A 15,364-nucleotide genomic window follows, 5' to 3' on the forward strand; every position below is an offset into this window, starting at 1 on the left:
TCTTCCGGAATTTTCCGATCATAGTCCAAAAGTTTAAACTTTTTTCAAAAACGACAAGAATATAAAATTAATTAAAAAAGTAAATACCGACAAATACCGATTTTTTAAAACCTTTGATACCGATAAGCTTTAAAACATTCTGGCAACGCTGCTTACATGTGAAGTTTCACTTAGTACGAGTCTACGTTGAGTGAAGAAAAGTTCCAGGTTTATCAACAGCGCTTTTTATCGTAGGCTGTCCCGAGTGATAAGTAAAGCATAGTGAGGTGTCGCGACATTTTTTCAACCCTTCCCTCCTCTTTGCTTGCCCGTGTGTGCTAGTGAACAAAGCTCAATTTCAATTTCAACGACCGACCAGCCCATCTGGGAGCCGGTGGAGGAAACGGATTTGCACCGAATTTTTCACCTCCCGAGTTTCATCCGTCGGAAAACTGGAAACCAACACCGGCTGGAACACACGTCGGACTGATGAAGGACGCACCACTGACCCGAAACGCACCAGCCAACTTCATTCAGCCGGCACAGCAACAGGATGAAGTGATGATGGTCTACGGACAGCCAACACCTATAAATCTGTTCTGCCTGTACGGAAATGTTGTCGGGATAAAGTTCCTGAAGATCAAAAAGGGTACCACCATGGTCCAGATGGGAGACACCATCGCAGTCGAACGCATCATCCAGCACTTGAACAACATTCCAATCGGAAATGATGGTACCAAAATTCAGATTGCATTTTCCAAGCAGAACTACTTGTCATAGTCCACCAAACCATACACCTGAACGTTCATACTCCGGATTGGTCGAGTTCCCGAGTGTATCCCTGTCGGTGAACGTCATCATGAAGTTCAACCACAGCGCGATCGACCACAAAGGCACAAAAATCCCGTTCATTATGAAGCTGTGCTTCTCCTCGTCCAAGACGATGAACGGTGCATGGAGCAACAAGAACATCGGAAACATGGGCATGAGCATGGCATCGGCACCTGGCAACCCAATGTCGGCAGTGGCCGCGACAGTCTCCGGTGGTGGGACGCTCATTTCGATGACGTGCAGCTGTCTCAAAAACGATAAACAAATGTAAGATGGAGTCCATGTCCTTAGAAGGAAAGCAACAGCAACGACGAGACTTGGTGGAGATTCACGGTTGAGTTTTGAAAAAAAAAAATGATTATATTGTGGCAACATCTATAAAAAACAAAATTGACACATGCACATTAAAGATCAGGAAAATTGTAACCATGGGTGTCAAACTGTGTCAATGACTGTGCCCAGATGTGCCCAAGCTTGTTTTTGGCACACTGTGCAGAGTGACCAACCCCTTGGTGCACACTTAGAAATAACCAGGAATAACTTATTTTACACGTGACGGAATCCATTTTTGACATAAATGATGAAACGTAATCAATCATTTCATCAAAACTAAGTGCTCCGAAACTAAAAAGTTCGTTACTCAACGAAAAGTACGTTTGATTTAGCTGATTTTGGCGTATGTTATGACTCAATTTTATGTCAAAATTGTCGCTCGTATATGTCTCAGAGCACCTAACTTTGCATTAGTTGTTCTATGTGTGTAAATAACAACACTTTTGCCTTTCTCGCATATCTAGGTGTACCGAAATACTATAATATCAAAAGATTAAAGACCGGGGGGGTCACCTGTCATACCAATCGACTCAACTCGACGAGATCGTTAAATGCTTGTAAGTGGATGTGCGTGTCCTCGAATGTGTGTGTTAAGGCCTGTACTCGAAAAAAATGCACCAGACAAAAGTGTTCGCCAAAAAATTATTTTAAGTCGGATTTTCTTGAAACTTTCAGGGAATGAATTAATACATATGGATTATGTTTCAGCATATTTACTTTACGCACCTTTCTCTTAAGACCCCTCATTACATTTTGTCCATTGGTGGAGCCAAACTTTTTGGTCACTTTCATCCATTCTTTCTTCAACTCCAGCTCGTTCTTAAGCACCTTGGACGATGTTCGAACATTGGCCTTCATTATGGCCCAAAATCTTTCCACCAGACGAATATCTGGTGAATTTGGGGGGTTGGCGGTTTTTGGTACAAAAACAACGTTATTGTCTCTGTACCAATCCAACGTCGATCGCGCGTAATGGCATGATGCCAGGTCCGGCCAAAATAATGTCTCGCCTCCGTGGGACCGCAGGAAGGGCAACAGATGCTTCTGGACTCGGTGCAGTAAAATTTGCTGTTGATAGTACCCATTGTGATGTACGGTTTATTCAGTTTACCGCATTGGCATAGCAAGTATTTTTTTTTTGGCGAATTTGTCCACTTTCTTCTTCCTTATGTCTTCCGGAACATCAAACCATGATTTGGCAACGTAGAACTCCAGCCCCGGTATCTGCTTTGCGTCTGCCTTGATGTAGGTTTCGTCATCCATAACCACACACATCGGTTTCGTTAACCACTCTCGATACAGCTTCCTTGCGCGGGATTTGGCCACCGTGTTTTGTTGATCACGCCGGTTCGGTGCCTTCCGGACCTTGAATACACGAAACCCAGCTCGTTTCATGGTTTGCTGAACGAACCAGGCGGAACACTTTGCCTTCAGAGCCGCGTCGCGAATCGAAAGGTTCGGATTACGCTTGAAATAATCCAACACCTTCCGGGCCTTCACAGGGTCAGCTGTCTTCGATTTTCTTCCACTTCCAGCCCGCCGCTCGGTCGTCTGGGACTCCTTAAACGATTCTACCACCCGAGACACAGTTGTATGGGTGATTCCCAGCTGTCTTCCGATCCATCTCATGGTCGCAGTCGGATTTTCCATGACGGCGCGCAAAATTCTCCGGCGATTTTCTTTTTGTTTCAATGACATCTCAATAACCACTGAACCGATTGTTATGAAATTTGGCACATATGAACAATTCACTCCAAACTAGTTATACCCAGATTTTCATCAATTTTTACCCACGGATAAAAAAAGCTACACACGGATAAAAATAGTGCATTTTTTCAAGTACAAGCCTTACTCACTCACTTTTCTCAGAGATAGCTTGACCAATAAGACCAATAATATTAATTGTATCTGGCTCCCATTGAATTTCATCGTGATCGAACATTAAGATTCGGAGATAAAATCAAAAAAGTGAAATTTTGCAATCAAACGCATTCACTTTTCTCAGAAATCGTAGGAATGATTTAGATGTAATCTGTTCCATTTTTATCGTAACTGACTTCCATAAGACCTTTTTTTATCAAAATCGGACAATAGGTCCCGAAAATATGAGATTTTATTAAAACTAAATAAATTTTGACATTATAGGGTGTACCAGAAAGAACAAGCACACTTTCAACTCACCGTCATTTCTACTCCGATGAAGTTTATCAGCTGTTCATCGATGTGTGTCGCTGTTTATTCATTGTACAACATGTTTGTGTGCGCTAAGGGGTTTTTTTTTACAAAATCATCCAAATGCGAGGCATTTCTCCGGGAAAGTCTAACAGTAAGAAAATTGACGAAAATGGAGGACTGCCATCCGAAAGTTCGGTGAAAAAGTTACCTTCGAGGACACATCAAAATATGGCCGTAAGTCGGGACCGGTGGACCGAAAAGTAGACCAGAAGATCACCAAGTTTTCATCAATAAGTAAAGTGTCTCTGTTCGCGATTTGGCAAAAAAAAAACTGAGAACATCGAAGTGTAACGCCCAACGTGCCAAGGCGAGAAACGGTCTGAAAACGTTCAAGAAGCAGAAGAAACCGAAACGGAGTCGGAAACAATCCGCATCCGTCAAACTGAGGGCTCGGCAGCTATATGCTGTGTGAAAAATTGGCGTGTGTTATCATGGACGATGAAATTTGACTACAAGACGCTTCCGCGAGACCAATACTACCAAAATAAGCGTTTTGCAAAATTTGGTTCAAATCGGTGACATCGACCACATGTGGTTTATACACTCAACCTACATGTATACTAGCGCCACATGGTGAGAACATTTTGAACTACTGTCCACCAACGAAAAGATCTTGACTTCCTGAACACTTTTACCGAAGACATTTACTTTCTATCTGGTCAGGATCTAGTGATATTTTATATTCGAGAGTTTCACATGTATACTACACACCACGAAGTGAGGAAACTCTGAACTACTGTCCACCAGCCAAAAAGCTTTGACCTCTTGAACAACTTTGCCGAAGACAATAACTTTCTATCTGGCCAGGATCTCGAGATATTTTATATGCGTTAGTTTCACATGTATACTAGCGCCGAGAAGTGAGAAAACTCTGAACTACTGTCCACCAGCCAAAAGGCTTTGAACCCCTGATAAACTTTGTGCAAGACAGTAACATTCTATCTGGTCAGAATCTCGAGATATATCACACGCGATAATTTCAACCAACAACCAATCGGACGACATAGATAAATCAAATCGTCTTAATCGTCACTGGTCGGATGGTCCCATATTGGCACGGATATGGATAGTTGGAGACAATCCTCCTCAAACATTTGGCATCAACATTCGAATTGGAGCGAATCTACCGGACTTCGTCAAATACTGGCTGTGGACGACATCATATGTTTTACCAGGTTAGTAATAGCAGTATATGTACCAGCCGACGCGACATTTCCAGATATTACATACATTATTTTCCCACACATGGACACGGACATGGAATATTCACTCAACCTGAGGACATCCGCAAGACGTATTCTGTGAGCCATTTGATAATAGCACCCATCCAATGGGCGCAAAATGGGCGAACCACCGAAGGATCATCCGGGCAACCGAGGAGTCAGATCAACCAAGGAAAGGAATCAAGCAATACATGTACATGTAAGCACAGCGAGTTCCATCCCACAGATTCACGGTTAGCGGTATCAAAGGTCATCCAAATAACGCAAACATAATCGGTGAACATCGGAAGGATCATCCGTCCAACCAAGGAACATCGTCAAGGCGTAAACTACCGAGACAGAAATCGGTCACAAGGACATTAACCAGGATCAAGCACCCAAGAACCGATATATTTATAGGGAACAGGAGCGCAGAAGCTGCAAGATAGCCAAATAACATCGGCCTGGTACCGAAACCATGAATGGAAACGGAGAGAGAAGAGCGGTGCGATAGCGTCATCAGTGGCAGACGCAGGTCTTCACGGTGGGTGAGTTGTGCAAGTCAACAGAAATATACCGATTCAAGGACAGCACGTTGGACCAAGGATGAGAAAGGCGAATACTACAATGATCGAGAATTGGCACCAAGGAAGAATTATTCAGAAATGTAGGAAATTTCAGGGTGGGTGAGTATGTTCGGGAGTAGCCTCACCCTACCCTAGCTACGCCTCTGTCGTTTGTACAGAAACTCTCCCAAACTCCCACCATGTAGAATCGAACCATCTCTCCTTTCGTACGGACATTACCACGGAACCGATAACAGATTTGATAGGTAGCGATAACGATCGGGACTAATGACGTCACTGCGGTGATCGTCTAGCAGTGTAGGGATCAACAATTATAATATATTTAGGAATAGTTAGTCGGCTCTGACTCTCAAGGAAGAATGGATAGAGTAGAGCCACAAGGATTTAATATGTTATGTGTGTTGTGTAACAAACCTTGTAAATATGTTAAGTGTTGTAAATAAATTGTATGTTAATAGAATAAACTTGACATGGAAATATATGTGATGTGCTGTGTTATAAAGCATGTGGATCGAAGGAACCTCAAAAGGAAACCAATTGAAGCGCCTACATCCACTCTTATAAATGCGCCCCAGAAGGTCCTACCCCAGAAATGGCAGTGCCTTTGATTACCCCCTAAACGGTGTTGGGAAGGGTCCGGTAACCCAACAACTGTCAACCAGCAAAAAGGTTATGATCTCCTGAACAACTTTATCGGAAACAGTAATTTTCTATCTGGTCAGAGATATTCCATGCTGTAACTAATTAAGTCAAATCCCATATTGTATGAACACCGTTTACGCGGTTTCCATTCACATTTTCCCTATAATCCGCATTTTTCAGGGTTTACTGGAATCAAAGTTTAGCTTGTTTAGTTCAAAACAAGTTTTTTTGAGGAATACACGTTGGTTTCAGAGCGATTGGTAACTCAGCAACAAAACTGTCAATGGAAAACTCATATCCCAAGTAACAATTCAGTAACCATTTAGCATCCACTCTGATTTATGATGGTTTTATAACGGCAATGAACAATCCATTTAGATTAAATAAAGCATTTAAAAGTGTAAAACATTCCTGCTTAGTAATTCAGCTTTTTGCTGTTTTAAAAACCTCCTTACAACTGTTCTGTAATTCAAGCATAAACGTCATAATAAATTGTTTATTAATGTCATGATAAAAAACTTTATAAACGTGTTCCATCATTATAAAAGCAACCATAAAACAATTAGGATTTGCATTAGAGAAAAAAGCATTTATTGTTGCATCATTAACTCCCCAACTACTTTGTTTACAAATTGAGCTTAAAAGATGGTTCCTCATAGTTAATAAATGCCAAATTTCTGACAAGGAAATCTCGAAGGATAGACGAAGTAGGATGAAAAAATAAAGTCGATTTCAGATAAATTTACTTCTTTAGAAGAACCAGTAAACCACCAACGACTGACCATCCATCGGAGAAGAGTAAAGTGAGCGGGTCCTCGAACTCATAAAACATTGTCTAAAGTTGAAAAACATACCAGCCTTCTCCAGATCTTGCGATGACAATCGAAATAACAACCGACAGCAAACCACTGAAACTGTTAGTTAGCGGAAATCAGCTCGTTTCCGATCCAAAGCAGCGATTTTATTCGGCGAAAGACTCTTCGAAAATTTCATTCAACCGTACATCTCTGCATCATTGGATGGTGCACTTCTTTAAGGGGATCTTTTCGGGAACGATTGCGCTTCCAGCTGTTCGAAATGCGAAATGTTGTAAAACAGTATCGCAGACTATCTGAGTAACTGCTCCCAATCCATCGGGAGAAAACCGCCTGGAAGAATCCAGGATCTCACAGCGCAACTATCGAAAGATAAACAAACTTTGACGTTTAATTTGTTGCAGGCAACTTTGCCTCCACAAATGCTGCCATAAATCTGAACGGGTTAGGATCAAGCCAAATGGCTTTAGATAAAGACAATTCAGCCTGCAAGTTTTCTTCATAAAAGCCATTTTTAAACCTTATTAATTTGTTAAGGAATTCTTGAAAGCAAAACAACTTCTTCACAAATGAACCATGAAAATCAACTTTTATGCCACCGCCATGTTACAATTAGTTTGCTTGTTTTTTTAAAATCTTGGATTTTCAATCAATATTTCTTTAGATATAACTATGTTTTGGTAAATTTAACAATGAGCAAACATTTAAATGCGAAAATAATAAAAAAAAATCTCGGCCAAGCTCGACCTGAAGAATATATTTTTTTTTATTTCAATGTTAAATAATTGGTCAAATCGACGTTTTACGAGGGTGGACTTAATTTGTCCGATGTTTTCACGTACATTTCACAAAAAATTTATTATGGCACTTAAAACTAGGCCACTTAACGAGAATTATTGCAATAAATTTGGATATTCAACACGATTTTTATACCATCAGTTTCTATTTTAATTATTTTGATAAGATCGGATTCATAAATCCTTTTCTATCTTGATTGATGCTTTCCTATTGGATTCAGCATGCGGCTAGGGGAAATGGCTCGGAAAGGGTTTTTATTGTTGCTAAATAGCTTTTATTGTAGCTTTCAAATGGTTCTCAATGCGTTCGTCGTACAACCTTTTGCAGTAAATCAATCTTGAAGAGCTTCGAGAATACACCCTTCAGATCCTTCTCCAGGGTGGGCCAACTAGACATATTCTAGTCTTAATGAGGTTTTGGTGGATGTATTAATGACAAAATAGCCTTGACCAGAGTTTTATGAATGTTGTTTTATAGTTGCTTTGTAGTATTTCATAAAACTTAAAATGTTACTTGGGAAAAACACTGCGGTCAGATAGGTATGATTCAATCCACAAAGTAAGCCACTCCGGAAATCCCATACGTGTGAGTTTTTCCACAGCCAATGCCTGTGGAACTTTGTCGAATGCTTTGGAGAAGTCAACATATACTGCATTGACATGTTGACGCTTTTCCAGACTATTCACGAGCGAATTGACGTAGCACATCAAGTTGGTTGTTGAGGACCGCTTCCTTACAAATCCGTGTTGACTCTCTGATATCACATGATGAACGTTACGGCACAGCGAATCATGGATAAGACTTTCCAAAGCTTTGGGAAAGCAACTCAAAATGGAAATTGCATGGTAACTTTCAAAATCGTTAACGCTTCCAGTGTTATGAATGGGAGTGATAGCTGCAGTCTTCCATTCACTAGGAAAAATGCCCTCCGCTAACGATCTATTGAAAAGCATACTTGCAGGTAAGGCAACTGAATCCGCACATTATTTAATAAAGATTGAAGGTAAACGATCAGGACCTGCTCCCTTCGAAGTGTCTACGGAGTCAAGGTTAGTGCGAACATCATAAAGAGAGAAGTTGTAAATGTGAAAATCCGCCGATATTAGTTATGGGCAAATCACCCACGGCGCAGCAAATTGTTGTTCAACTACCCGTGCAGCAGCTGAATCCAAAAATGACCTTTCACCAACTGACAGGAAATGTGTAAGAAAAGTCATGACCTACCTAGTTATTACCCATCTCATATCTTCCCTCTCCTTTGGTATAAAAGTTATAAAAAGTATTTTTAAACAATAATTAATGATAACGAATTACTGAATCTTGATCCATCGCTTCCTATTACCTCAATCCCAGGTCCCGCAGCACAGCCTTCATCCGGTGCTCGATGATCGATATGACATCCGCCGAGTGCAACTCGCGTCCTGTAATGATGAACAGTTCTTTGAGCTGCTGCGTCCGGTGGGTCAGCTTTCTGGCGTGCTCTGTTGGGAAAATCTCTAAACACTGCAGCGCTTCCTCCGAGTGTAGATAGTGCAAATCCAACACGTCCACATTGTTCAGCGTCAACTTGTGCACCTCCATGATGGCATTCGAGGCCTTATTGCTGTACATATCGATTTTGGTTCGATGAAGTCGGGCAACCTGGACGTAGTACTCGGCCACCCCGGCCATGCCCCGCTGAATGGCATTCCGTGCCTTCTCGTGGCATTCGTTTTTCAGTTCCTGGTGGTCCTGGGACATAATGCGGCATTCTTCGGCCGGTTTCAGGTGAATATTGATGTCGTCTTCGCTGGATGACGGTACCTGCTCGACCGTTGGAGGCGGCGACGTTGAGGACGAAGGAAGTGGTTTCTGTTTTCGCCTTCTGCTCGCTTCATAAGGGCTTCCCGTTCGCGGGCGATTTGGTTTCTCAGCTCTTCCGGAATGGAATTGTTTAGGACGGTTATAGTGTCGCAGAATTTGTGGGCATGTAGGATTTGTGCCAGGACTTTCTCGTCAATGATAGGATACATTTCGGCTAGCTTTTGACGAGTCATATGCGAGGCCAGATCTTGCGGAGCTTGCTTAGCCCAGCCGTTGATTTCGCTTCGGTACGCCGTTAGCACGTACTCTATTTCCATAATTTCATTCAGGTTGGGGGAATCCTCGATGGTCATTTTGAACAAAACGGGATACTTTTCCTTTGCTTCCATTTGCTGTGCCAATCGAGCATCTTTTTTCATAAAATCTTGTTTCCCCCCTGCAGCTGTACATGGAATCCAAGAACGACAAATACAACTGTTCGCCATTTCGGTAGCCATGAAAACCTTTGTCTGTGCCTGACCAGAGCAATCGGTTTCTTTTCCGATTTCTTCTTTTTGCTGGGCTTGACTGGCGTCACACCTGTGAAAATCCGTCCTCACTCGTCTTCTCAGAACGGCCGTCCCGGTCGCGTTCTCTCCTGTGGCTTTGCCTGCAAAAATCGTGCAAATCCGTCCTCACTCGCACTCAGAACGGCCGTCCCGGTCGCGTTCTTATCCTGTGGCCGTGTCACCACAAGGAGACGATTTTTCGCAAATCCGTCCTCACTCGTTTTCTTAGGACGGCCGTCCCGGTCGCGTTCAAATTTCCAATTTTCCTTGCAAGTGAGTGATTTGCCCTTTATTACCTATCGGAGGTCTCCAAGATTCCAGGTTCGTCTCCTGGCAGGATCGCCAGAAATGTGAAAATCCGCCGATAATAGTTATGGGCAAATCATTCACGGCGCAGCTAATTATTGTTCAACTTACCCGTGCAGCAGCTGAATCCAAAAATGACCTTTCACCAACTGACAGGAAAATGTGTGAGAAAAGTCATGACCTACCTAGTTATTATCCATCTCATAGTAAACTGTCACGTTCAAGTCGTTATGTGGCAAACTGGTCAAGTACGATTCAGTCGAAGCTGGTCGGTTATTACTTTTTAAGGAAGACCACTGGTCCGCTTCTGATTTTTCACATAACCCCAAAACATGCATAGAGTTATATTCGCTCTCTAAAGCACGCAGCTCAGCCTTGTGCTGTTCATTTCTCGACCGAAAGTAACGTTTCCTTGCCTTGCGTAGGCGATTGCGGAGCCTTTGCAGCTCATTGTTCCACCAAGGTTGCCTTTTTCTGTGGACGTAGATCCACTGTTTCAAAGGCACGACTTCACTGATGAACCCATACAGCTTGTTGTAGAAGATCGAAACGACTTCATCAATACTGCAATCAACTAGAAGGTTCTCCCAGCATACATTGCTAATCATTGAAGTGAAAGTCGAATGGATCCGCTACACGGACAATATCTCTTTCACTTGCAGTTTCAATCACCAGAGCAAGTGAAAATAAAATTGAAAAAACAGGTTTTTTTGTCATAATTTGGAACAATATTTACTTCAGAGAAAATTGCGCTTTAAGCTTTAAACGCAAATGTAAAATATTTGGCAACACTGTACAAAATTATCAAATTCATATTTTGATTATTTGTCTAATTTCCTCATAAAAACACTCTATAATCTCACTTGATATATTCATAAAAGAAAGAAGTTCTTTCTTGAAAATCACGAACAATGCAAAATTTTCCCCTGGACCGAGGGATGCTTTGATCGTCCTAAAAATGTGGATTCCTAAAAGTTAGACTTATTTTAGTAGTAAACATATCCTCCCAATTTCGTCCAAATCAAAAAGGGTCAATTTTTCTCGGTCACTTGGCGCGGAATGACCCAATATGTATTGCGCTTTGCAGCATCTAATATATTTATTCTACAAAGCAAGTTCCAGGTGATCTAAAACCATCTTAATATGATGTTAATAAACTGTGCATGGACACGTACTAGCCCAAGGGCCCCTAAAACATTCCCAGAAATCATTTGCCTAGCCCCTCGTATATCAAGCCACTTTATTCGATCTCACTCGATAGATACATCGTCATCGCCTTCGTCCATCCATCCATCCATCTAAAGTTCACCGCCCAAAGGCAACATCCTCGGAAAGCTTAGCTCCAAAAAGGAAAATACTTTCGAAGCACACTCCGCAGCAGCACGAGAAAAGCATTGCAAGCCGTTGTCCTGCCTGCTACCCTTCCAACAACATCCACCACCCACCGGCTCCACAGGCACCTGCCCTTCTTTTAGCAATCGCATGGAGAGGAGCTTCTGCTGATACCGTTGCTGACTAACTGCTACATCAGTGCTTATGCTTGCTCGCTCCCGTACAAACCACCCCGCCACAGAAGATGCTGATGCGTCCGATTGAACGAAAGTCGAAAAACGTGTTGTGCGTCTAATGAAAATAATCAAATTTGACAAACGAGCAAAGGCTCTCGGAAAGCGGATGATTTTCAGGCAGGAGGGGGAAAGCAAAAAAATGTATCGAAATGGAAAAATCCATTGGAGGGAAAATTGCGTGCTGTGCGTATGGAAGCACAACTCCGTACGTTGCTAATTAGGTTCGCTTGCCTCTGGCCGACGAATGCTAACAAAGGAACTCCAACAACATGCCACACCACAACGGTAATGAATTGCAATCGATGGCCAACTAGTGTTGTACGAAACTTGACGCTTAACCGGGGTGGTCAAGGAGTAAAAAAAAATAACCATCAACTATCGCTTCACGGGCTGGAAAAAGTATGCACAAATCTGCGAACGATTAAAGCTTGATGTTAGATTAAAATTTGAATTTTACATTAGTTGCTCTTAAGGTCCTTTTTGGAACGGTCGATTACTGAACGATTATGGGGATTGTTGAAAGTCATTATGAAAATGCTACTTCTGCTACTCGCAATCGTTGGAGCACTGTTGGCATTCCAATATCGGAAACTCCTGCTCGCAGGCAGCTAAGCTGACAAGATCTAACCGTTTCAATCCGTGTATCCGATTCTCGGTCATATTCCCTTGCTCTGCGGCAAAGGGACCCATAAAGCATTCGTGCTCATTACGAAGCTATTTGCATCCGTCAATCGGCTGGGTAAGCTTTTGCTCGGACCAAAACCATGGATTGTAGTGGTCCATCCGAATCTGATAAGCCATTTTAGTACAACTTTATTGGTGTGGGCAATGGATTGATCGCGGATCGATGTGAGTATGAAAGGAAGGTGTTTTTCAAGCTGAAAATGTGCAGTGTGTGTGTGTGATTTTTTATAGTACGAGAAAACATTCAAAAATTCATAAGGTTACTCCAGCAATTGCTCAGAAGCAGCTGAGGTTTGCTAATGCAGGCCCCGTGTGTGGGGTTCTATCCCATCAAAACCTAATCTCGCCTCTAACTTTCAGGGGGAGAGTGCTCATGCACCTCCCTTTAGCCCAGGAGTGTATAAAACACCCCCTCACATTTCTATGAATACACCGTTTATTTAAATGCGACAATGATGGGCAATCTAAGTAATTAGTGAGAGCAGTGGAAGTAGGGTCGGAAGTAGGCTCGGAAGTAGGCTCGGAAGTAGGCTCGGAAGTAGGCTCAGAAGTAGGCTCGAAAGTAGGCTCGGAAGTAGTCTCGGAAGTAGGGTCGGAAGTAGGGTTGGAAGTAGGCTCGTAAGTAGGGTCGGAAGTAGGGTCGGAAGTAGGGTCGGAAGTAGGGTCAGAAGTAGGGTCAGAAGTAGGGTCAGAAGTAGGCTCGGAAGTAGGGTTGGAAGTAGGGTCGGAAGTAGGCTCGGAAGTAGGGTCGGAAGTAGGGTCGGAAGTAGGGTTGGAAGTAAGGTCGGAAGTAGGGTCGGAAGTAGGGTCGGAAGTAGGGTCGGAAGTAGGGTCGGAAGTAGGGTCGGAAGTAGGGTCGGAAGTAGGCTCGGAAGTAGGCTCGGAAGTAGGGTCGGAAGTAGGGTCGGAAGTAGGGTCAGAAGTAGGGTCAGAAGTAGGGTCAGAAGTAGGCTCGGAAGTAGGGTTGGAAGTAGGGTCGGAAGTAGGCTCGGAAGTAGGGTCGGAAGTAGGGTCGGAAGTAGGGTTGGAAGTAAGGTCGGAAGTAGGGTCGGAAGTAGGGTCGGAAGTAGGGTCGGAAGTAGGGTCGGAAGTAGGGTCGGAAGTAGGCTCGGAAGTAGGCTCGGAAGTAGGGTCGGAAGTAGGGTCGGAAGTAGGGTCGGAAGTAGGGTCGGAAGTAGGGTCGGAAGTAGGGTCAGAAGTAGGGTCAGAAGTAGGGTCGGAAGTAGCGTCGGAAGTAGGGTGCGAAGTAGGATCGGAAGTAGAGGTGGAAGTAGGATCGGAAGTGTGGTTGGAACTAGATTCGGAAGTAGGGTTGGAAGTAGGGTTGGAAGTAGGGTTGGAAGTAGAGTTGGAAGTAGGGTTGGAAGTAGGGTTGGAAAGGAAGTAGGATTGGACATCGGAAGTCAGATTTTACTAGCGTTATAATATTGGCCACTTCAGAAAGTGGACTTCAGAAAGTGATATCGATAATAAATTCTTAATCATCTTTGGGGAAGGTGCTGATAGTTCCTGGTTGATAGGCTATATCATATTAATTAATATTTATGAAAATCTAGTTACGTGCAATCCGATTAAGCAAGCTTCTTCATCAACGCAAAATCATCCATCAATCATTCCAGCCGGCGATCGATGGCTCCAGGCCCGCAAACTTCTCAATACAACCTTAAACACCCGTATGCTGACCGGGTTCCTGGCGATTATGAATTACAAAGCAATGCAAATGCTCAACGATTTGAAACCTCTGGCCGATGGCCACACCGAGATCGACATCTTCAAATATATATATATCCAGCTGCACCCTGAAAATGGCGTACATAACCACGATGGGATAAGACAATGTTCCCGGGCAGCAGAACTACGTGCGCAATTTGGAAATGTTGTTTGCACGGATCTATTTGGAGATGAATGAGCAATATTAATTTTCAACAATGATTTCAGACTTATGAACATAGTGGGTGAGCGATTGGTTAACATAATTCAATTCATTGGTCCATTATACCGGATTTCAAAATCATACAGATGACATGAGAAAGCGCTAAAAATTTGCAATGGATTTTCTGATAGAGTTGCGTTTTGTTTTGAATCAAACAAAAGGAATACGAACTACTGAAATACTTATTTTCCAGGTCATTCAAAAGAGGCGTCAATAACTGAAAACACTTGGCGAAAATGTTCGGCAAAATGACGAATACACAAGGCAATCATTGAACACATTAGATCAAGTCACTACAATTCGGAAGCCAGATGGTACCGGTTTCTCGGATACGGAAGCTGGTGATCATTTGTGTTCCCTGATCGCGGCTGTGAGTTTGATTCTTCGGTACATTTAATAGCTTTACAAACGCATTCAATTCACAGGCCAACGACACGTCAGCTCTCACAGTGTCATACACGTGCCTGCTTCTGGCCATGCATCCTGAAATCCAGAGCAAAGTAGCATCCGAAATCGACCAAGTATTCTACTCCCGCGCAGTAGAAATAAATCTGGACACGTTGAAGCAAATGGAGTACACCGAAATGGTCATCAAGGAAGTACTGCGACTGTTCCCTGCTGTGCCATTCGGACCACGTCAAACAAACATCATCTACAGTCTGTATACGCTGCACCGTCGTAAGGACTGCTGGGGCCCTAATCCGGAGCGATTCGAGCCATCCAACAGAGGCACCCTTTCACCAATCTACCGTTCAGTGTGGGCCTTCGGAACTACATCGGACACCGGTATGCTATGAACTCGATGAAAATAATGTTGATCAGGCTATTGCAAAATTTCGAATTCAATACCAACATGAAGCGATCGGATTTTAGGCTTCAGTTTGAAATTACGCTGAAACTGGAAGGCCCTCACAAAGTATGGATGACAGAGCGAAAATTACTTTTAAACAAATGCATGTCATCATCTACTTAATAAAGCAGTAATTAAGAACCGTAAATTTTTATCTCGTCCTCCACCGTGCCCTCCGCAGTACAATTCACACCTCACGCTACAGCGCCGCCGCTAGTCGCACCTGTTAAGTTTTTTTTAACTGGTCAGA

At 43.0% G+C, this 15,364-nt stretch overlaps 1 pseudogene; it reads left to right on the forward strand.

The window, feature by feature from the left end:
• Nucleotides 1-12,181: 12,181 nt before the first annotated feature.
• On the forward strand, nt 12,182-15,237 carry LOC135708860 (cytochrome P450 4V2-like; annotated as a pseudogene).
• The last annotated feature ends 127 nt before the right edge of the window (nt 15,238-15,364 follow it).

Source organism: Ochlerotatus camptorhynchus, unplaced genomic scaffold, assembly GCF_037179485.1.
Source record: "Ochlerotatus camptorhynchus isolate MF236.1 unplaced genomic scaffold, CSIRO-AGI_Acam_v1.1 ptg000033l, whole genome shotgun sequence".
Classification (NCBI taxonomy): Eukaryota; Metazoa; Arthropoda; class Insecta; order Diptera; family Culicidae; genus Ochlerotatus; species Ochlerotatus camptorhynchus.